Source organism: Telopea speciosissima, chromosome 3, assembly GCF_018873765.1.
Source record: "Telopea speciosissima isolate NSW1024214 ecotype Mountain lineage chromosome 3, Tspe_v1, whole genome shotgun sequence".
NCBI classification, from domain to species: Eukaryota; Viridiplantae; Streptophyta; class Magnoliopsida; order Proteales; family Proteaceae; genus Telopea; species Telopea speciosissima.
In genome coordinates this window covers 54,602,205-54,626,884 of record NC_057918.1, presented here as the reverse complement: position 1 = coordinate 54,626,884, position 24,680 = coordinate 54,602,205, and the positions used below count along the sequence as shown (strand labels likewise).

Genomic DNA, 24,680 nt, shown 5'->3' with positions numbered 1-24,680 from the left:
AAAGCCACATGGGAGGGCGAAACCTAGCCTATAAAATCCTAAGTCAAGGATTTTATTGGCCAAAGATGCAAGAAGAGGCCATAAGCTATGTTAAGGCTAGTGAGAAATGCCAACTATTCGCCCTAGTACCTCATCAGCCAGCGACACAATTGACTTCCATACTTAGTCCTATACCGTTCACCATGTGGGGATGGACATTCTGGGAGACTTCACACCAACATCCGGGAATAGAAAATACTTGGTGGTGGCGATCAATTATTTCACCAAGTGGGTCAAAGCTGAACCATTAACGAAGATAATGGAGAAAGAGATGGAAAAATTTGTTCACGACAAAGTGATCTGCCGGTTCAGGATACTAAGGATTCTTGTCACAGATAATGGGACGCAATTCAATAATCTTGTATTCAAGACCTTCTGTCAGACTTACCACGTCGACTTCCGACCTGTCTCCGTAGCTTACCCACATGCCAATGGTCAGGTAGAGGTAACAAATAAAACACTGCTCGAAGGAATCAAGAGGTGACTAGATGAAGCAAAGGGGAGATGGGTGGAAGAACTTCTCAGTGTCCTATGGGCATAACGAACAACGGTGTGGACACCCATGGGAGAGAGGCCATTCTAACTAGCATATGGAATCGAAGCTCTAGCATCGATCAAGGTCCTCACCTTATCACATAGAGTCTTGTACTTCAACGAGCGAACATACGATGATGGACTTCAAGTAAATTTGGATTTCTTGGACGAAGTTCATGAGAAAGCATTACTACGAAATGTGGCATACTAGCAGCGAACGGCCAGATATTATAATTCAAGAGTCAAAGAGAGGCTGTTCCATCAACGAGACCTAGTTCTAAGGAAAGCTCGGGCATCGCAACCAAGAAAGGAAGGAAAGCTATTAGCAAACTGGGAAGGGCCCTACATAATTTCCAAGCAGATACAACCGGGGACATATCGCTTGAAAACTCCAGGGGGCAAGAGGATAGATGGACTGTGGAACTCTGAACATTTGAAAAAATTCTACTAGTAAAGGACCAGCCATAATTGGTTTAGTTATTTTCATGTTTCTAGAATTTTTTAAAGTTCTTTCAAGCAGGATTTTCCAAAGTTTTTTGTGCCAAGTTGAAGATTTTCAAGAAATGAAAGCTCTTAGCTGCACTTCCCAATTGCCGATCAAGTTGCACAAGCACCAAGGCCATCGGCCATGAGGCTCTATGCCAACCAAGGCCATCGATGACGAGGCTCTATGCCAACCAAGGCCATCGGCCACGAGGCTCTATGCCAATCAAGGCCATCAGCCACGAGGATCTATGCCAACCAAGGCCATCGGCCACGAGGCTCTATGCCACCAAGGGCCTTGGACAAGGAGACAACAGACAATGGTAAATCTTGATACGTACAAGAAAAGAAGTAAGATTCAACGTAAAGATAGTATTGAGATTATGAAAGCTACTACAAGCACATGTTGGAAAAGTATTCTATGACATAAAGAAAGAAATAAAATCATGGCTCAAGAGGAGCAATGGCGACATCACGCTTAGGAGACGACACCCTCAAGGATGAAGGAGATGAACCACCTCAACGTCCTCCTCTGGATAAGGTTCATCTGCTACCGTCTCGCCAGTATCCACAACAATGGAAGAGGATGAAGGAGTAGGAGCCCTGGAAATCTGAACGGGAACTATGCTCGGAGATTGAACCACCTCAACACCCTCCTTCGGACAAGGGACATCGGCTGCTATCTCATCGGCATCCGCAGCGGCAGGAGGAACATAACTCTGAAACTCCCTAAAATTGTAGCCAGGAATTCTCCCGAGAACAAAGCCCACGACGTTTGTTGTGAAATTAAAATAACCGCAAGCGTACGGGTCAATGTAGCTAACGGGTCGATCTCAGGGAGATAAGCCCCTCTATCTTACTTACTTGAAGTAACGCGAGAGTGAACCAATTTGCAATGATTAATTAGACTAAACTAAGGTCCTAACACATGCATCTATCGATTCCAACGGCCTAACCATTCATCATCTAACCTACCAAAGTCTAGCGCAGAATGCGAGATTGACGGATTGAACTATTACAACCACACACATATAAAAACATAGATCTAAGAGTAAAGAAATTAGTAAACCAGAAATTGCTTGAACCGAATTTAGTAAAGCTTTCTCTACCAAAGTTGAATTCGCATCTAGACCTACCAAACCTAAAAATCAAAATAAAAATCTAACATAAGAACATAGTAAGACATGAGAATGAGAATAATCAAAAAATAAATTCCAACATAAGAACTTGAAATAAAGAGAATGAGAATGAAAAGAAAAATGAAAATAGGATCGATTACTCCCTTTCTACCGAACTTGTAATTGATGTTGATGATTATTGTGTTGCTTGAATGGAAGAACGCTACTCTCTCTCTAGAACCCCTAATCCCTCTCACAAGAATTGGAATTCCTAGAGCTAGAAAGCTTGAAAAGAGAAATTATTCTTAAAAAAAAAAACTGAATTGAAATTGCATTAATTTGAAGAATACAACTTGGTTACTCCAAGAAGAAGAAAATTCCTCAAAAGAGGGAAAAAAAATTAAAAACTAAAAACTGCCCATCCAAAGCTTACGCCCTGCCCTTCTTATACAATTTTTTAACACTAAAAAAAAATTTCCCCCACACCCCTCCAACTTTTCCTTCCCTTCTAGAGTAGGATATCTTACAACTTCCTACTTTAACTCCTACCATTTAGAAACTAATCTTAAATAAAAAGATTACATAAAGATAATATCCTCCTAGACCAAAAATCGTTGTGGAGCTTCCCTTGGCCATCAAATCGTTGGATATGTGGGGATTGTGGAGATCTAAGAGAGAAAAAATAGGGAATGCCACCTCATTGATCCTCTCCCTTCCTCTACCTACTTTCTTTCCTTCTTTGTAGCCTTTACTATCTCTTCATTGTAAATGCTTGCAAACAAAGGAAACCATCTTTGACTTTGAACTCCTTCAACGATTTTGCCTACATAGAAAAGCTCAAAAATCATGGAGAAGTAATTAGGTGGGTGAGAAAAAATAGGATAGAAGATAAGAAATAAAAGAGAGAGAGAATGGGAAAATCTACGGATTAGAGAAATGAGATATTCGGTGGAGGGAATTAGAAAAAAGGGGGAGAGATTTTAGGAGAGAGAGGGAAGAAAAAGAGGAAGAGATAAAATAGGAAAACAAACGGGATATTCGGTGGAGGGAATTAGAAAAAAAGGGGAGAGATTTTAGGAGAGAGAGGGAAGAAAAAGAGGAAGAGATAAAATAGGAAGACAAAAAAATTAGGAAGGGGAGAGAGAAAAAGAAAGAGAGAAAATAAAGTAGGAGAGTCAAATCTCCAATATTCTAGAGTCCTCTCCCAAGGAAACCCAAGATCGATGGAACCTCTCCCCTAAATGTGAAAATCGTGTGATGCATGGTAGGGGGTGCCACTTGCGTAGAAAAATATCTCTTTGTAGAACGCCACATCACCAACACATCTTCTACTCCTAAAAGATAGCATCCACTCACAATTCGGGAAGTAGAACACCTCTTTAAAATCGATTCCCCTTAAAATAGGCTGTTTAGATGTGCTTGGCAACTTGGATAATGCTACTCCAACTTTGGAAAACTCGATCCTCCTTGGTACCGGGCTTGGGCTTGCATTTCAGCTCCTTTCTGGCCCATTATTCTTTTCTGTCCAAAAAAGAATAATCGCATGTATGGGTGTCAAAACGAATGTGTACTTTTAATGCATCACGTCCATCTTGCTTAGAATTCAGCCCTCTTCACAACCATGAAAAAAAATTGGACCACTTTACGTATAAATTTGAAGATATGGCGCCCGATAGTCCAGAACAGCCTTTAAACTCACAAATGGACTTAAAATCTGAAAAATGATAGAAAATACCCAAGGTAGCTCCATTCTAAGTATGTAAAATGCATGCTTTATGCCCTAAGATTTCGCACATAAATGTGCTTATCAGATTCCCCCACACTTAGACTTTGCTAGTCCTCGAGCAAAGAAAAAAAAAAAAAAAGTAAAACAAAGAAAAACCCTAACTCACTTTCGTAGGAATCACGGTTGCACTTAGCATGTGCAACAAGCCTTTAAACCACTAGGTTACCCCTAGGGGATGAATTTTCTCTCATGGGTGTTTGCAGTGAATGTACACCCAAAATTCATGATTCCAAAAATTATGTAGATTTTAACCTTGGAACAAGGTAAGAGAGTGCACCCAAATTCGGAAACCATGACACTCCACTTAAGATCAAGGTTCTAAAACTCGGGTTTCGACTAGGTTTCGACCAGCCAGAAATCGAGTTCGTCTCGGTTTCGACCATATCTAAGTCAAAACCTGGAATTTTCTCCAGGCTTACTCGAACCTTGCTTTCAAGGCCCAGAAGTTGTGTTTTCTGTCATGATTCTTGTTGTGCTGCCTATTTTTGATATTTTAAATCAAATCCATGCATTAGTAAGAACACTAAAAATAATACTTGTGGTTTTGATCCAAGTTTGATACTGTATATTGTTCTTGGACATGGTATCGAATAAGGTTTGACTGGAACATAATACCTTCAATATAAATCAGCTTTAAGCAATATTGAATTTGTTAGAAAGCTTTGTTTTGATAGCTTTTCAATAAGTCCAAGATTGCTTAAAGCTGGTTTATATTGAAGGAGTTATGTTCTGGTCAAACTTAATTTGGTATGCGCGAATGTTGTCAAAATCGCTCTGAATGAAAATATTTTTTTGGAAATCAAAACAAATGAATATTTTACCACACTTTTGGTTTTTAGCAATGTTTTACCATATTAAGATTTGTGGAATTTTTAGATTTGAGAAAACCCCCAGCATTAGAAAGTTGAAAATTACACCTACCGCCGAAAATCCAGTTTTTGTTCTTGAACCGGGGGTTGACTTTTTTTCTTTTTGAAATTTGAATTTTTACCTATTTTTATTGAATTCAAATAGGGGGTATTTACTTATTTATGAATAATATCTTAAGTAAAACATTTACTTAAATGATATTAGGCATAAATAAGTGTCTGTCCTGGTTACTGGCATTCTTAAGTATCTGTATTGGTTTCGAGCAAGGTTTCCCCAAGTTTCGATGGGCATAAGTGTCAAAACTTGCGAAATTACCAAAACCATCAAATTTCAGTCGAAACCCCAGATTTTTTAAAATCACCCTTCAACTCGTCTCGAAAACCTGCGAAATCGAGTTATCTCGGTTGTTTCGACAAGTTTCGGTCGAGTTCTTCTTCCATGCTTAAGATTAAGAAAGCAAAGGGACCCCCACACTTGAACTTTATTAACCCATATTGATTCTAGCAACAAACACATATCTTAATTAGGGACTCTCCTCATATCTTCCAAACACCACTTCACCCTAAGGCAAGACCACTTGTGACATCAAGGGAGCCAAGGACTTAGGTTTTGGAGCATTTTTTACCACAACATTTATCAAGGCAATAAGGCAATAACTCTTTATTTTTTTTTCCAATAGCGAATCCCATTTCTACTCCACTGCAGTTCCCTGAATGACATGATTGAGCATACACCAGACGCATAAGTACTTGGTAGCTTCGCTTTTTGCATATATCTATAAAGACAATGATGTTAGAGCTCTTTTCAGAAAGTTTCCTTCCAAGGAGTTTCGATCAGGTCACTTTGCTTCCTTAGGCATCAGTGCCCTGTCTAGCTCCAAGGAATTCAACTCTGGTTTTCCTACTTTTTTTTTCTTTCTTTTTTTTTTTCTCTTTTTTTTTTTTTTTTTCTTCTTTTTCACTTTCATGCCATGCCATAATTTGGTCTCAGCTCCTAACCAGAGGCTCAAGGAACCACAAAAAAAAAAAAAAAAAAAAAAAAAAGAAGATCCATCCATTCAGATAAGGTGGTGTTTTTATTGTCTGAGTCAAATCCCACCTCAAGATACACACTTGTTACCTTCCTCTCAACAAGATTTTTATTACTTCTCAGATTAAGGTACCTAAGTCTCTCTCTCTCTCTTGCTTCGCATCAACATAATAGAAAGAACATACACATATTACCAAAAGCCAAAATAAAAATCTACCAATAAAGCTCACACCCTCCCCCATACTTAAATCATGTAGTGTTTGCAATACATGCAGAAAATAAAGAACAAGGAAAAGGGAGGGGTCATACCTGATAGTGTTAATGATCAAGATAAAGAGGTTCATAGAGATCCATGACCTCTTTCGTTGGAACAGATGAGAGTTCCAAGAAGGGCTTTAGTCTTTGACCATTTACCTTGAATGTCTCACATGTACTTGGTTTCAGAAGCTCAACAGCACCATGTGAGAATGATCTATGTACTAGGTATGGTCCATCCCATTGGAATCTTAACTTTTGAGGGAACAAGTGCAGTCTAGAGTTATAGAGTAAGACATTTTCACTAGGTGTGAATGATTTCCTAAGTATATTCTTGTCATGGAAAATCTTAGCCTTTTCCTTTTAAATCCGGACACTATCATAAGCCTCATTACGCAGTTCCTCCAACTCAGATAGTTGGAGTCCTCTATTAGTACTAGCCTCAGACAGATCAGAATTGAGCTGCTTAATAGCCCCAAAGGCATAGTGTTCCAATTCAACTGGAAGATGGAAGGCTTTCCTGTATATTAGACGGTACGGGGATTGACCAAGAGCGGTCTTGTAAGCAATCCTATAAGCCCACAACGCATCTAATAGTCGGTTGGACCAATCCTTGCGATTGGGTTAACCATTTTCTCTAGAATCTGCTTAATCTGTCTATTGGATACTTCAACCTATCCACTGGTCTGAGGGTGGTAGGGGGTGGTAAGTTTATGGGTTATCCTATACTTCTTAACCAAGGACTCAAAAGGCCTATTGCAAAAGTGCTTGCCCTGTCACTAATGTTGAGGAAAGGACCTCACACACTCCTTTATGGTTTTGATGATAACAAATAAACCTTTATGTACTAACTCTTGTTCTAGATGCATAAAAAGCCCTTTACAAGAGCATGGCAACAACTGAGAGGGAGCACCTAAGTTCAAGAGTCCATATACACAAGCACTTCATAATTTATGGGAGAATATACTCAAGCTATCCTATGAAGTATCCAAGACTTGAAGTATTTTTGAAGTGTTGAAATTGTAATAAAGTTGTAAAAGATGTATTAAGGTGTAAATCAATGTATCGCACACACACACACGAATGCATACATGAAGAAAGACCTTAGGAGGTTTAAAATAATCCAATTCCATGTGCCCATGCCAATTGGATGTCACCCCATATCAGTCCTTTAAAGGACTTGCAACATTCATGCAAAGCTACTGATTCGGTATACCGGATCCAAAAATGGCATACCGGATCCCATTGTCCCACAGTTATAAAGTCACAGAGAGCAAACGGAATGCTCTGGATTTGAATCCGGCATATCGGATCAAAAATGTCACTGCAGACATTGATCCAGCATACTGAATTCATTTATGACTGTTGGGACTTAACCATTGAGTCAAAGGCTATATTTTAAGTAATTCGGTGATCCAACATATCGGATTGGGAAACGGTATACTGGATTAGCTATGTCTTTTGAATCCGATCTTAAGATAAATTTCTAATTAATTTGAGCTACCTAGCCTATAAATATGCACTTGTTTAAGCTCTAATTAATACTAATCACCATCATTAAGAGACTTCAATACAAGCTATAAGTGCCATAGCCTCAAGTGAGCATTCATTGATTTCAAGCATCAAATCATCACAAAGCTCACACACTCAAGCTCCTTTACCTCATCTAAGCTCCAAGGGTGGAAGGTAGCATACACTCCTACTAAGGTTGAGGTAACCCTTTACTTAGTAATTTTTACTATATGTGTTAATTGAGTCCTCTTGCTCGGAATCAAGAGTAGTGTTGAGTCCTCTTGCTCGAAATCAAGATTTGTACGAGTTTTCTTGTTGTTGCTCAAGATTATTTAGAGAAATTCTTTCTAAGGTGAGAGGAGTGGATGTAGGCAAGTTTTGGTCGAACCACTATAAAATCTATGTTTTATTTGTGCAATTACTTTAAGTTTTGTTAATAACTCAATATTTTCACAAAAGATTTTATTTTTACTAACATCACCTATTCACCCCCCTCTAGATGATTTCACATTTGGTATCAAAGCGAGAGCTCAAGACCTTGATTATTATCTTAATCTTATTAAGAGTAAAAAATCAATGGATCCTCTGCCAATTGAAAGATTGAAGGATATAACATTACAAGATCACATTTCTTTGAAGGAGATTCCTATTGGAAGAATCGCTTTAAAAACTTTGTATGTGCTATATACAATATGCTTTGGGAGAAAAAGAATATAATAGAACTTGTATGTGTGATTCTGCTAAAGAAATGTTTGACAAACTTATTGTTACTTATGAAGGAGCTACTGAAGTTAAACAATCTAAGATTGATATGTTAGTGAATGAATGTGAATTGTTCAAAATGAAAACTAATGAAGATATCTATACTATGTTTACTAGATTCACTAACATTGTCAATAAGTTGAAAGGCTTAGATAAAGTCTATACAAATGGAGAAAATGAGAGAAAAATCTTGAGATCCCTTTCAAAGGAATGGAGACCCAAATCTACGGCCATCAAGGAGTAAAAGGATATAGAGAAATTAAGTCTTGATGAATTATTGGGATCCTTTCAAACTCATGAAATAGAACTCAAGCAAGATGCTAAAGAAGATGAACCAAAAGAGTCTAAGAAGAAGGTCGTGGCTTTCAAATCATATTATGAAATTAGTGACGATGAAGAAGAACTCTCTGATGATGAGATTGTATATCTCTCAAAGAAGTTTACAAGGTTCTTGAAAAATAAGGGCAAAACCTCATTCAATAAGAGGAGATTCTCTAAAGACCAAAAAGGTAAGAGTGTTTCCAAAGATAATACTGATTCTTCTTCAAGAGATATTGTTTGTTTTGAGTGTAGGAAACCAAGACACAAAGGAGATTGTCCAATGATAAAGAAATATAAAAAGGCATACAAAGCGGAACACACATTTGATTCAAGTGATGAAGAGGAAGAAGATGAAGAATCTCAAGAAACAGAGCAAACTAATCTAGCTCTCATGGTTCTTAAATATGAGGAAGACCAAGTTGATGTAACTCCCACACCTCTATCTCCTAATAATAATTCAGAATTAGAAGAAGCCTTTGAGGAACTCTATCAAAATAGCATAGAATTGACAACCACCAAGAGACATCTCTTAAAAGAGATTGATTCTCTCAAAGACCAAATTATGACATTATCCTCACAAGTAGACAACTTAGAGGAATAAAGAGAAAATCTATCTAAAGCCTTAGAATCGTTCACAAATGGCAAAAAGAACCTTAAAATTTTACTTGGGACTTCATCAAAAGTATCTTTCAACAAAGAAGGATTAAGGTATGGTTTGGATAACAATTCAAAACAAATCCAAAAATAAAGTTCAAGTAAGATAGCAAACAAGGGAGCAAAGAAAAACAAATATTGCAACTATTGTAGAAAGAAAGGACACTCTCTTGAGGAATGTTACTTTAAGAAGAAAAGTCCTCAAGTAAAGAAATCCAATCCCAAAAGTAAGATTCAAAGATCAGAAACTTCTCAGAATGTTGTATGCAATAACTGCAACAAAAAGGCGCATTCAATTTGGGATTGCCATGATACTCGATGGAGAAATTAGTACATGGGACTAAAGAATATGAATCAAGCGTATTACAAACTTAGGAGACTTTATTATGGTCAATATCAGAGAGATCCTCCAAAGGTGCAAAGACCTAGGAACCCTCCCAAAATGCAAAGACCACATAAGGCAACCCAAGATCAAAGACCTTGGAATCTCCAATCATACAAAAATTGGTACGGCAACCAAAAGGTAAATGGAAACCGAATGGTTTGGAGACCAAGAGAAATGCATGATACTAACCTTGACGGACCCAACATGAAATGGGGACAAAATTTTTATTAAGCATTTGTTGTTTTGTAGGTGCATAAAAGCAACATGGAATGGTACATTGATATTGGTTGCTCAAAGCACATGACATCTAACCCAAAGCTATTCTTCGAACTCAAGAAGCAAAAAGGAAGATGGGTATCCTTTGGGGACAACAACAAAGGAAGAATCATTAGAAATGGCTTAATCAAATTTGGAGGTACAGTTATCTCTAACATTAGTTTGGTTGACAACCTAAAGTATAATCTACATTGTGTAAGTCAATTATGCAACATTGGATATTTTGTTAATTTTGATGTCTCTAAATGTGTGATTAGAGATCATGATAATCATGTGATTCTTGAAGGACGTAGGAAAAACAATGTTTATACCTACTTATTTAACTTAGATTCTCATGATGCATGTCTTATATCTAAAGTTGATGATGCTATCTTGTGGCATAGAAAATTAGGGTATATAAACTCTAAGTTAATTAAATTCCTCTTTACAAAAAATTTGGTGAGAAATCTCCCTAAGATAAGCTTTGACAAACATCATGTGTGTGGTGCATGTCCAAGGAGTAAATTAACTAAAGTTTCTCACAAGGCCATAAATTTAATTGCTACTTCTAAAACCTTGGAACTACTCCACCTTAACTTATTTGGACTTATCTAAACCACAAGCCTACGAGGAAAGAAATATACATTTGTTATAGTAGATGACTACTCTAGATTCACTTGGACCCTCTTTCTCAAGCATAAAAATGATGCATTTGAGGAATTTGTATCTCTTTGTAAGAGAATACAAAATCAGAAGGGTTACTTGATCACCTCTATCAAAAATGACCATCGTGGTGAATTTGACAATATAAATGAATTTGGAGATTTCTGTAGAAAGCAAGGTATAACTCATAACTTTTCGGCTCCTAGAACACCACAATCAAATGGTGTGGTTGAAAGGAAAAACAGAACAATCCAAGAAACCGTAAGAACAATGCTCAATGAGTACTCTTTGTCAAATTATCTTTGGGCCGAAGTCGTTCATACGACATGTTATGTGTTGAACCGAGTTTTAATAAGACCTATTCTTTTGAAAAATCCCTATGAATTTTTTCATAATAAACTTTCTAAAGTTGACTACTTTAAAGTTTTTTGTTGTGCTTGTTTTATTTTAAACACAAAAGATAACTTAGGAAAATTTGAAGAAAAGGCCGATGATGGTATATTCCTAGGCTACTCCACAAATAGTAGAGCTTATAGAGTATTCAATAAGAAAACTCTAGTTGTGGAAGAGTCTATGAATGTTAAATTTGATGAATCAATGACCAAAGATAAATATAAAGACTTAGAAGAAGATGTTGAAGATGAAGTATTTGAAATAAGAAACAGAATTGAAAACATCTCTATAGAAGAACCTAATGAACATCAACTTCCAAAGGAAATAAGAACCGTCAAAGATCACCCTCTTGACCTTGTTATTTGAAACTTAGAGAAAGACATACAAACTAGAAGTAAAATTTAAAATGTTTGTTCAAATATAGCCTTTATCTCTACCATTGAACCTAAAAATATAAAAGAAGCCTTATTGGATAGTAATTGGATAATTGCTATGCAAGAAGAGCCCAATCAATTTGAAAGAAATCAAGTTTGGGAATTAGTGCCAAAACCCATGAACACCAAGATAATTGGAACAAAATGGGTATTTAGAAACAAGCTTGATGAAGATTGAAACATAACAAGAAACAAGGCTAGGTTGGTTGCTCAAGGCTACAACCAACAAGAAGGTATTGATTTTGATGAAACTTATGCTCCTATAGCTAGACTTGAATCCATTCGCATGTTACTTGCATTTGCATGTCATAAAAACTTTAAGTTGCATCAAATGAATGTTAAAAGTGCATTTTTGAATGGTTTCATAAATGAAGAAGTACATGTTATTCAACCCCCTGGATTTGAGGGTACAAAGTATTCAAACCATGTCTATAAACTTGAGAAAGCATTGTATGATTTGAAAAAGGCTCCAAGAGCTTGGTATGATCGATTGAGTAAGTTTATTCTTGACAATGGTTATTCAATGGGGAAGATTGACACAATTTTATTTGTTAAGCATAAAAAGAATGATCTCATTATTGTTCAAATCTATATAGATGACATAATTTTTGGATCTACTAATGATGCACTTTATCTTGAATTTAGTCAAACAATGAGAAATGAATTTGAAATGAGTCTTATGGGTGAATTGAATTTCTTTTTAGGAGTTCAAATAAAACAAACCCTTGATGGTATCTTCATAAGTCAAACCAAGTATCTTAAAGAACTTTTGAAAAAGTTTGACATTAGTGGACAAAAATCATCTAGTACTCCTATGAGTACATCTATGAAAATCTCCTTAGATGAAAATGGTACACCTATTGACCCTATAAAATATAGAGGAATGATTGGTAGTTTGCTTTACTTATCGGCCAGTAGGCCTAACATAATGTTCAGTGTCTAAGCTTGTGCTAGGTTTCAAGCTAAACCTATGCAATCCCATTTAAGTGCTGTAAAAAGAATTTTCAAATATTTGAAAGGAACTCCAAGCATTGGCCTCTAGTACCCTTTAAACCATGACTTTGACCTAGTTAGCTTATCCGACGCCGACTTTGCCCGATGTCATGTTGATCGGAAGAGTACAAGTGGGACTTGTCACTTCCTTGGATCGTGTTTAGCAAGAAACAAAATTCTATGGCCTTGTCAACCACTGAGGCTGAATACATCGCAGCCGGCCGGTGTTGTGCACAAGTGTTATGGATGAGGCAAACTCTCCAAGACTTTGGAATAAAGTTTGACACCTCCTCAATCTGCTGTGATAACACGAGTGCTATAAATCTTAACAAAAATCCAATTTTACACTTAAGAGCAAAATGTATTGATATCCGCCATCACTTCTTGTGTGATACAGCTCAAAGAGGTGAAATCAGACTTGACTTTATAGAGACCGAGAAGCAAGTCGCAGATATTTTTACAAAACCCCTGAGTAAGGAGAGATTTTGTATGTTAAGAAGAGAACTAGGAATATGTAACCCCTTTGAATGATTATATTTTATCTCTTTTACTCTATTCCCTCTATTCCACCTTTTCCCGGGATGTCTTCTTAAGATCCACCTAATCCTGAAGCCCCATAGTTTTATTGTTCACACTTTTTGATAATGTCAAAGGGGGAGAAAAAGTGGAAAATGGAAGTAGTAATCTTGAAAGTTTTTTTTTGTACTACTTTATTTGTAATCTATTTATGCAATTTCTCAATTATGAGTTTCAATCATGATATGCATTTTGGATTTACTTTTGTGCAACATTATATTATTTTCCTTACTTTGGTAGATTATTTGTCATCATAAAAAATGGGGAGATTGTTGAGGAAAGGACCTCACACACTCTTTTATGGTATTGATGATAACAAATAAACCTTTGTCTACTAACTCTTGTTCTAGATGCACAAGAAGCCCTTTATAAGAGCATGGCAACAAGTAAGGGGGAACACCTAAGTTCAAGAGTCCATATACACAAGCACTTCATAATTTATGGGAGAATATACTCAAGCTATGCTATGAAGTATCCAAGATATGAAGCACCCAAGACTTGAAGTATTTTTGAAGTGTTGAAATTGTAATAAAGTTGTAAAAGATGTATTAAGATGTAAATCAATGTATAGCACACACACATGCATGCATGCATACATGAAGAAAGACCTTAGGAGGTTTAAAATAACCCAATTCCATGTACCCATGCCAATTAGATGTCACCCCATATCAGTCCTTTAAAGGACTTGCAGTATTCATGCAAAACTGCTGATTCGGTATACTGGATCTGAAAATGGTATACCGGATCTGAAAATGGCATACCGGATCCCATTGTCCCACAGATATAAAGTCATAGAGAGGAAACGGAATGCTCCGGATTTGAATCCGGCATACCAGATTAAAAATGTCACTGCAGACATTGATCCAGCATACCGAATTCATTTATGACCGTGAGTCAAAGACTATATTTTAAGTAATTTGGTGATCCGGCATATCGGATTAGGAAACGGTATATTGGATTAACTCTGTCTTTTGAATCCGATCTTAAGACAGATTCCTAATTAATTTGAGCTACCTATCCTATAAATAAGCACTTGTTTAAGCTCTAATTAATACTAATCACCATCATTAAGAGACTTCTATATAAGCTCCAAGTGTCATAGCCTCAAGTGAGCATTCATTGATTTCAAGCATCAAATCATCACAAAGCTCACACACTCAAGCTCCCCTACCTCATCTAGCTTCAAGCTCCAAGGGTGGAAGGTAGCATACACTCCTACTAAGGTTGAGGTGACCCTTTACTTAGTAGTTTTTACTGTATGTGTTAATTGAGTCCTCTTACTCGGAATCAAGATTGGTTGAGTCCTCTTGCTCAGAATCAAGAGTAGTGTTGAGTCCTCTTGCTCAAAATCAAGATTTGTACGAGTTTTCTTTCTCTTTCTCAAGATTGTTGATGAGCACATTTATGTGTGAAATCTTAGGGCATAAAACATATATTTTACCACATTAGACAGAGTTACTTGGTGCTTTCTTGTGCTTTTTAGGGTTTAGATGAATTCTTGTGAAAATGGAGGAGATGATGCTAAGGAAATGTTTTTAAGCTCTTTAGAGGTGTTAATAGTATGGATGCGTAGCCCATCGAGCCAGCTTCGCAACGATTAAAACAGTACTTGATTCCGAGTTGAAACGAAGAAGTTACAGCCATTTCCGCAACGACGCGCGAAAATGGTCTGCAGGAGCTTATTTATAATTATTGACAGTCGGCCAGGGACAAAGTAAAGCGGAAGTTCGGATTCGAGGGGCTTTAGCGCAATTCTGAGAAGTTTTTCTGTTAGCCGAGAGATTCCATTTGGAGGGCTCTGGACAGTCCAACTTCAACTTGAGATATCTTGGGCTCCCCAACTCCAAATTGGACGAAATTTGGGTCTATTTTGGATGATTTTTTGCAAGGAACACAATGGTAAGGCCTATATAACCACCCCATGCTTCACATTTTTTAAAGGACAGATTTGGTATTTCAATAATTATGAGTGGAATCCTAGTCATCACTCTCTCTCTCTCCTCCAACTTTTCAAGGGCACTCCTGGAACTTCACTTGGGATAGATTTATTTTGAAAGATATTTTCTCATCTATGGAAGGTTGAAAAATCAAAGATGCTTTGATTTTATTGCTTGGAGAAGATATCTACAAAGAAAAGGAAGCACAAGTTAGAATTAGAAATTTACTTTTCTAAAAATAGAAGGTTTATGTAAACAATATTCTCTTCTCTCCCTCTTTCTATTTTTTCTTTTTTTCTTGGGATTCAAGGCATTGTAAAAGAGGAAGGAGAAGAGAATATTCTCTTTCTTAGGGAATATTTCTCCTACACTTCTCTCTTCTCTCTTCTCCTCTTTTCCCCCTATAAGTACCCCTACCCTCTCCTTTGTAATGTTGTTCATTCACTTAGTGAAATTTCTTCTCTTCTTTTCCTTCTAAATTGTGATTTTTGGCTTTCTAATTTTTAGTTTTGATTTCATAAGATTAGTTATTTCTAGTTTTTAGTTTTGATTTCATAAGATTAGTTCTTTGAAGTTCTTAGTTTTGATTTCATAAGTCTAGTTTAATAGTTGTAATAGGTTTTGCTTAAATATCTTCAATATGGTTGAAATAGATTTAGTTTAAAGCTTCCTAATCTAAGTTCACATGTTGATGACAAGACTTGGAGATTTAGAAGAGGAAGCCATGGTAAGTTTATTCAAGTATTCATGCAAGCAAGTTCAATCCGGTTCAAGCACATCAAGGTATCTCATTCTCTAAACCCTTAATCTCATTCTCCCTCTCCTCTATCTCTCTCTATCTTCTTCTTCTTCTCCCTCTATTTCTTTTAATATTTTTATATGGTTGTGGTATGTGGATGCACTTTTATTCCCTTATTTCTTTTTATATGGTTATGAAGTGTGGCTGCGTTTTTGTTATTCCTTCCATTTTACGTTAGTTTGATAGGTTAGATGCTCAAGTGTTAGGACGCCAACTTAATCCCTTAATTTTGTTAGATGCTTATGAGTTAGGATGCATTAATTTTCATTAGTTTGATTAGTTTAATTTAACACTTTAATTTGGTTAACTTTGCATTACTTTTAAGTTAGTTAAATAGAGTGGCGTATATCTCCTCGTGTTCGACCCGTAGTTATGATTGACCCGTACGTTTGCGGTATTATTTTAACTCAAACAAGTTTTTGGCGCCATTGCCGAGGAGATTATAGTCCATTTTATTTTTCTGATTTTTAAGTAGTTCGAAGTGTTTTAGTTTATTATTTTCTCTTCTTTTTCTGAAAAAAAATAAAGTAGTTTTTGAAAACCTCTTCTTGTTTCTCTTCTGTTTCAAATAGTGTGCGCCCAATCTAAAGTCCTTCATATGCTTCAACCCTCCATCTTTTGGTGTCCCTCATAGGATTAAGTTACCTATGACGCTACATCTTGACTTGGTTGGGTGGATTGACATGTGACTTATCTTTGGAGGTGACCACTCTTGATAACAGGAAAGCGACATAGTGAGAGTGTTGAAAACATAAACGTATAGTAGACCTCCACTCTACATCAGAATCCATATTGGAGTCGCACGTAAGTGGCTATAGAAGGCTATACGAGTTCCCTTGCTGTCAACCTATATGGCATCCTTACAGCTTTTGAACCATTATTTCGCTTTTTGAGGGATAGATGCACTATCTACCTTCGGCTCCCTCTTGTTTCTAGTTTTTTTAAGTGTTTTATTTTTCTTTAATTTTTCTAAAGGAGACCTCATATCTGTTTAGGTGGCTAAGGTGTGGACTCATGATTCAAGTAATTATCTTATTAGAAGACCACCTTCTCTACCACCTTTGACCATGGGTGACCAACCCAAGACTCTTAAGGATAGATTCTACCCTACCAGGGCTGCACAGCCCTTATGCATTAGTCTGCCTGTTGTTACAGGAAATAACTATGAACTCAAGACCAACTTCATCAGCATGCTACCCCATTTTCATGGGATGGCTAATGAGGATGCATATCTCTTCCTTAGAAAATTTGAGGAGGTCTGTGTTCTAATTAAGGTCCAGAATCTGACTGATGATGCAGTTAGGCTTAGGTTTATACCCTTTGCCTTGAAAGACCAGGTCAAGAAGTAGCTCTATGGGCTACCTACTAATTCCATCGCCACATGGGATCAGTTTACCATTGTCTTCTTGAGAAAAATTTTTCCTCTTTACAATACTAATAAACTCAAGAGTGACACACTCCAGTTTAGGCAGAAACCAAATGAGTCCTTTTCTAAATTCATGAAAAGATTTAAGGATCTCCTCTTAGAATGCCCTCACCATGGTTTCGATTTGTGGTAGCTATGCCAAATTATTTATGAGGGTATTGATTATCAGACCAACCAACTTGTAGAGTCCATGCGTCCAGTAGGCTTTACTTCTTTTTCTGAGGAGAATGATGCCTGGACATTCGTAACCAACTTGGCTGATAAGACTAGGGAGTGAGAATCATCCCAAGAGACTGAAAGAACCACTAAGGGGTATCTTATTGAGGGTACGACAGTAAAAGAGGCCAAACTTGATAGTCTCATAAAAAGGTTGGAGTCCATAGTTCTAAAAGAGTCTATACCTGTTAACTAGATCAGCCAGGTGTCAATATGTAGTTGGTGCCAAACACCTGGACATATTTTGGAGGAATGCCCCAACACTGTGGTAGGCAATTCCAACACTGAGAATATAAGTGTTCTCTACCAAAATAATCCATATAGCAATACTTAAAATCTAGGATGGAGAAATCACCCCAATTTCTCTTGGAATCAAGGAAACCAAGCAGACCCATCCAACTTCCATAATCAATGCCAGCTTGGTCTCCAAAGGCCCAACTATGCACCACAAAGCCAAGGCATGTCTCCTAACCCGTTTCCCCCTCGTCCTCATCTAGGACCTTCTGTGAATTCTGCTAGGCCTCCTCTCCTTGTACCTTATCAGCAACCCCCAGGATTTACCAATACAGGAGAGGCAACAAGAGTGAGTGAGATGGAGAGCAAGATAGCCTTTCTCATGATAGGACAAAATAATATAGAGAGACAGCTCACCCAGCTTGTCACCATCGTACATGAGAGGGAAACAGGAAAGTTACCTAGCCAACCTGAGCCAAATCCTCGGCATCAGGTTCGTATTCAGCAAAGTACCCAAGCCCTCCCCCCTACTCAACCCGGTGCAAGGCCAACAGCTTCAAGGGCCCTCCAACTAGGTTAATGTTGTATATGCTTTAAGGAGTGGCCGTGAGTATCAACAGGCTAGTACACCTCAGTCTTTACCATCTTATACTCCTGTTGATTCTCCCCCTTCTGATGAGGCCATTGAAGTGCCTATTGTTCCTAGTTCGTCTGAAGAACCTGAAGAGATTCCAGATGATTTGGTTGAGGATACTAAAGATGATTCTGTTGAGAAAGAGAAAAGGACCACCCCTGAGAGAGTTTATACCCTACCTGCCCCTTTCCTAAATAGGTTGGTTAGCAAGAAGTCTCCTTCCGTGGAGAAAATTTTGGATGTTTTTAAACAGGTTCCGGTGAACATTCCATTACTGGATGCTATAGCCCAGGTCCTCGCTTATGCTAAAGTCCTCAAAGATTTATGCACCCAAAAGCGAACCACCAATATGCCCAAAAAGGCATTCTTGGTTGCCAATATCAGTTCTCTTATCACACAGCCAATAGCAGCCAAGTATAAGGACCCTGGAAGCCCCACCATCTCTTGCACTATAGGCAACACTACTATTGATCATGCCCTATTGGACCTTGGTGCAAGTGTGAACCTGTTACCCTTTCATGTCTACCAACAACTAGGATTGGAAGAACTGAAACCGACTAGAATTACTCTTCAACTTGCAGATAGGTCGATTAAAGTTCCTAAGGGAATGATTGAGGATGTCCTATTGAAGGTTGGAGAATTTATTTTTCCTGTGGACTTTATTGTTTTAGATGCCTAACCTACTGCCAACTTCAAGGACCAGATCCCAATCATATTGGGTAGACCTTTCCTTGCTACCAGTAATGCTTTGATCAATTATAGGAATGGTCTTATGAAGCTCTCTTTTGGCAATACCTTTATGGATTTTAATGTGTTCAGGTTGGGCAGGTAGCCTGATATGGATGAAGAGGTACATGTGCTTCAGGAATTCCCATATGATGAGACTTTCTTTTTTTATTTTGATTCAGAATTTCAGAGTTGTTTGGAGGATTTAGAAGGTATTGATGATACTACCTTATTTGAGGTCTGGAGCATCCAACCACCATTGGAGCCCCTTGGACCCCTATCCACCTCCATTCCTCAACCCTTCATATTTGATTCTCCCATGATTGTCCCGTATGTTGATTTGTCCAAACCTCCTAGGTATGATGATTTTATTGAGGAGGACAATGTTAGTCATGATGCTCTCCAAGCATATTATCGTGATTCTTATTTGGCAAACCAAGTTATGCAAATGGTGGATAGTTGTATTGCTAGGATTGATTTGAGTAAACCTTCAATTTTTTATGATTATTTGGATGAGGTTATTCATAATCCTTTTTATGCTTACTGTGATCCATTCTTGGTTGATTTTACGATAATGACATGTGTTCTACATTGCACACGAGAGAGAATGGGAGGATTTATGGCCTGAGTTTCAATGCCTTCATTTTTTCACTGTCCCATGAGGACAGATTTTCCTGTTGGGTATTTCTCATTTGTACTTAACTTCCATCTTATGTCTCACTTTACTAAAATTCATGGTCGAGTATATTCTGGTTCTGAAGCTCTTTCTACATTTACTGACCATGGATTGAGATTTCTGTTGCTGCCCCTAGTACTTCTTGTAGAGGTTATGACTCTTCATGATCCTCTTTATTGATTATATCTGGTAAGCCCCCTCATCTCATCCCTTGTCCTTACTCTTTCTTTTCTGCATGCATTGAGGACACTGCACGAATTAAGTGTGGGGGGTGTATTGGGCTTAATTGGTGAATTTTGTGAATTTTCATTATGGCAGTAGTTTTGGTTTTGTGCATAAGTCTCTTTGATTGCAAAGCTAGAGAAAGAGGGAATTAGGTGCCCTAGCATGCAAAATAATAAAAAATCCATTTTCAAGGACGGTAGTTGGTTTGTATCTGGTGATGGGGTCCAGTGATGGGGATTGAGTTTGAAAATATGAGTGCTATTTCATTTGATGGTTAGATTCTTCTATGTGTTTATGGGCCCCTTTGATCTATTGGTTAGTAGTTGAGACCAATTTATTTATGGCAAGGCATGAAAGTGAAAGTGAAAGGAAAAAAAAGAAAGAGAGAAAACAAAAAGAAAAGTGGAATTCCTTGGGACTAGACAAGGCACTGTTCCTCATGAAGTAGGGTGACTTGATCGAAATTCCTTGGATGGAAACTCAAAAAAAAAAAAAAATCTCTTGCATCAATGTCTCAATGTCTTATGGATATATGCAAAAAGCAAAGCTACCAAGTATTTGGGTGTCTGGTGTATGCTCCACCATGTCATTCAGAGAACAGTAGTGGAGTAGAAATAGAGTTATGGTTGAGAAAAAAAAAAACTTCTGCCTTAATGCCTGAAAAGAAAGTATGGTAAAAAAAAATACTCAAAGCCTAAGTCTTTGGTTCCATCGATGCTATGAGTGGTTTACCTGAAGGTGATTAGTGTTCAGAAGATAAGAGAAGATCCCTTAATCTTGATATATGCTAGTTGCTTGAATTGATATGGGATGATAAAATTCAAGTGTGGGGGAATCTTTGGCTCCTTAATCTTTAGTTGAGTATTTCTTGGAGATTGTGTGCACTATCTTACTTATGCCATGAGAAAAATTTACATCATTCTTTTTGCTTTATTGAATTTTGGGTGTATATTCACTGCAAACACCCACGACACAACTCGTCCACTGGGGGTAACCTAGGGATTTAAAGGCTTGTTGCACATGCTAAGTGCAACCGTGATTCCTACGAAAGTGAATTAGGATTTTCTGCATTCTAGGTTAGTTTTTGTTTTTGTTTACTTGAGGACAAGTAACGTTCAAGTGTGGGGGAATCTGATGAGCACATTTATGTGTGAAATCTTAGGGTATAAATCATATATTTTACCACATTGGACAAAGTTACTCGGTGCTTTCTTGTGCTTTTTAAGGTTTAGGTAAATTCTTGTGAAAATGGAGGAGATGATGGTAAGAAAATGTTTTTAAGCTCTTTAAAGGTGTTAATAGTATGGATGTGTAGCCCATCGAGCCAGCTTCACAACGGTTCAAACGGCACTTGATTCCGAGTTGAAACGAAGAAGTTACGGCCATTTCCGTAACGACGGGCAAAAATGGTCTGTAGGGGCTTATTTATAATTATTGACAGTCGACTGGGGACAAAGTAAAACGGAAGTTCAGATTTGAGGGGCTTTAGCATAATTCTAAGAAGTTTTTCTGTTAGTCGAGAGATTCCATTTGGAGGGCTCTGGACAGTCCAACTTCAACTTGAGATATCTTAGGCTCCCCAACTCCAAATTGGACGAAATTTGAGTCTATTTTGGTGATTTTTCGCAAGAAACATAATGGTGAGGCCTATATAACCACCCCATGCTCCACGTTTTTTGAAGGACAGATTTGGCATTTTAATAATTATGAGTGGAATCCTAGTCATCACTCTCTCTCTCTCCTCCAACTTTTCAAGGGCACTCCTGGAACTTCACTTGGGATAGATTTATTTTGAAGGATATTTTCTCATCTATGGAAGGTTGAAAAATCAAAGATGCTTTGATTTTATTGCTTGGAGAAGATATCTACAAAGAAAAGGAAGCACAAGTTCGAATTAGAAATTTACTTTTCTAAAAATAGAAGGTTTATGTAAACAATATTCTCTTCTCTCCCTCTTTCTATTTTTTCTTTTTTTCTTGGGATTCAAGGCATTGTAAAAGAGCAAGGAGAAGAGAATATTCTCTTTCTTAGGGAATATTTCTCCTACACTGCCCTCTTCTCTCTTCTCCTCTCTTCCCCCTATAAGTACCCCTACCCTCTCCTTTGTAATGTTGTTCATTCACTTAGTGAAATTTCTTCTCTTCTTTTCCTTCTAAATTGTGATTTTTGGCTTTCTAGTTTTTAGTTTTGATTTCATAAGATTAGTTCTTTCTAGTTTTTAGTTTTGATTTCATAAAATTAGTTCTTTCAAGTTCTTAGTTTTGATTTCATAAGTCTAGTTTAATGGTTGTAATAGGTTTTGCTTAAATATCTTCAATGTGGTTGAAATAGTTTTAGTTTAAAGCTTCCTAGTCTAAGTTCCTATATTGATGAAAAGACTTGGAGATTTAGAAGAGGAAGCCATGGTAAGTTTATTCAAGTATTCATGCAAGCAAGTTCAATCCGGTTCAAGTACATCAATGTATCTCATTCTCTAAACCCTTAATCGCATTCTCCCTCTCCTCTATCTCTCTCCATCTTCTTCTTCTTCTCCCTCTATTTCTTTTAATTTTTTTATATGGTTGTGGTATGTGGATGCACTTTTATTCCCATATTTCTTTTTATGTGGTTATGAAGTGTGGCTGCGTTTTTGTTATTCCTTCCAATTTACGTTAGTTTGATAGGTTAGATGCTCATGTGTTAGGACGCCAACTTAATCCCTTAATTTTGTTAGATGCTTATGAGTTAGGATGCATTAATTTTTATTAGTTTGATTAGTTTAATTTAACACTTTAATTTGGTTCACTTTGCATTACTTTTAAGTTAGTTAAATAAAGTGGCATATATCTCTTCATGTTCAACCCGTAGCTACGATTGACCCGTACGCTTGCGGTATTATTTTAAGCCAAACAATTGTTTTTAGTGGAATTCTCTCTAAGGTGAGAGGAGTGGATGTAGGCAAGTTTTGGCCGAACCACTATAAAATCTGTGTATTATTTTTGCAATTACTTTAAGTTTTGTTAATAACTCAATATTTTCGCAAAAGATTTTATTTTTACTAGCATCACCTATTCACCCCCCTCTAGGTGATTTCACAACTAATGATAGCTCTAGGGGTACCAAATTTGGAGAAGATGTTCTCTTTTAAGAATTGAATGACCACCTTGTGGTCATTGGTCCTATAAGCATGGGCCTCAATCCATTTGGACACGTAGTCCACAGCCAATAAGATATATTCATTCCCAAAAGACTTTGGGAAAGGGCCCATGAAATCAATTCCCCATACGTCAAACACCTCAACTACCAGGATTGGGTTGAGTGGCATCATGTTCCTTCTAGTGATCTTCCCTAAATACTGACATAAAGGACATGCCTTATAGTAATTGAATGCATCCCTGAACAGGTTGGGCCAGTAAAATCTGCACTGTAATACTTTGGCCGCAGTCTTATTGGGCCCAAATGGCCTCCACAGGCCTGATCATGGCAAAAGGATAAAATCGAGTGTTGCTCATGATCGGGCACACATCTTCTGATTACCTGACTAGGACAAGTCTTAAAGAGATAAGGATCATCCCAAAAGAAATATTTGACTTGAGAATGGAAATGATACTTATCTTGGGTGGACCAATGTGCCGGCGTCACATCCATAACTAGATAATTAATAATGTCAACGAACCAAGGTTCACTAGACACTGCCAGCAGATGTTCATCAGGAAAGTGCTCATTGACTGGAGAATCAATAATCAAGGAATTAGGTAGTCGAGATAAGTGGTTTGCAACCAAATTCTCACTCCCTTTCTTATCCTTAATCTTTGAATCAAACTCTTGTAGAAGTAAAGCCCATCGAATGAGATGGGCTTTAGCATCCTTCTTCTGCACATGATATTTGATGGCTGCATGGTCCGTGTATACAATAACATGAGAGCCTATCAAGTAGGCACAGAACTTCTCTAAAGCGAACACAATAGCTAAAAATTCTTTTTCTGCTGTGGTGTAGTTCAGCTGTGCATCATTCAGAGTCCTACTTACATAATAAATGACATGGGGGCAGTTTATTAATCCTCTGCCCTAGGACAGCCCCTATGGCAAAATCAGATGCATCACACATTAGCTCGAAGGGCTCTGTCCACACTGGTGCTCTCATAATGGGGGCTGAATTCAACTCCTTCTTTAATCGCTCGAAACTCTCAAGGCACTCAGTAGAAAACTCAAAGGGTTGATCTTTGGCAAGCAGGTTGGAAAGGGGTCTAGCCAAATGACTAAAATTTTTTATGAACCTCCTATAAAAACTAGCACGTCCCAAGAAGGAATGGATGTCCTTAACAGACTTGGGAGGTGACAAGTTCACAATCAGGTCCACCATGATCCCATCTTTGGATATAACATGTCCTAGCACTATGCCCTGCCTTACCATAAAGTGGCATTTCTCCCAGTTTAAGACCAAGTTCTTCTCTCTGCATCTTTGGAGTACCAATGAAAGGTGGTGCAGATAGTCAGAGTAGGTAGAGCCATGAATAGAAAAGTCATCCATAAATACTTCAAGGAATTGTGCTACCATGTCAGAGAAGATGCTCATCATGCACCTTTGGAATGTAGCAGGGGCGTTACAAAGCCCAAAGGGCATGCGTCGATAAGCAAATGTTCCATAGGCGCATGTGAACATAGTCTTATGTTGGTCTTCTAGGGCAATAGGAATTTGGTTGTAGCCAGAGTATCCATCAAGGAAACAGTAATACTCATGCCTGCTAGCCTCTCCAGCATCTGAT

The 24,680-nt window shown here is 37.6% G+C and overlaps 1 long non-coding RNA gene and 1 other non-coding gene across 3 annotated transcripts; both read right to left on the bottom strand.

Annotated features, from left to right (window-relative positions):
• Positions 1-6,545: 6,545 nt before the first annotated feature.
• On the bottom strand, positions 6,546-23,538 carry LOC122656526. Of its 2 annotated transcripts, none has more exons than XR_006332116.1 (3): positions 23,011-23,538; positions 20,821-20,823; positions 6,546-6,887 (listed from the first exon to the last, which is right to left on the bottom strand). It is a non-coding gene; the product is annotated as an uncharacterized LOC122656526 (long non-coding RNA). The 2 variants fall into 2 exon arrangements; XR_006332117.1 differs by lacking the exon at positions 20,821-20,823 and adding an exon at positions 18,483-18,487.
• On the bottom strand, positions 17,238-17,344 carry LOC122657206. The gene has a single exon (XR_006332274.1). It is a non-coding gene; the product is annotated as a small nucleolar RNA R71 (small nucleolar RNA).
• Positions 23,539-24,680: the final 1,142 nt, after the last annotated feature.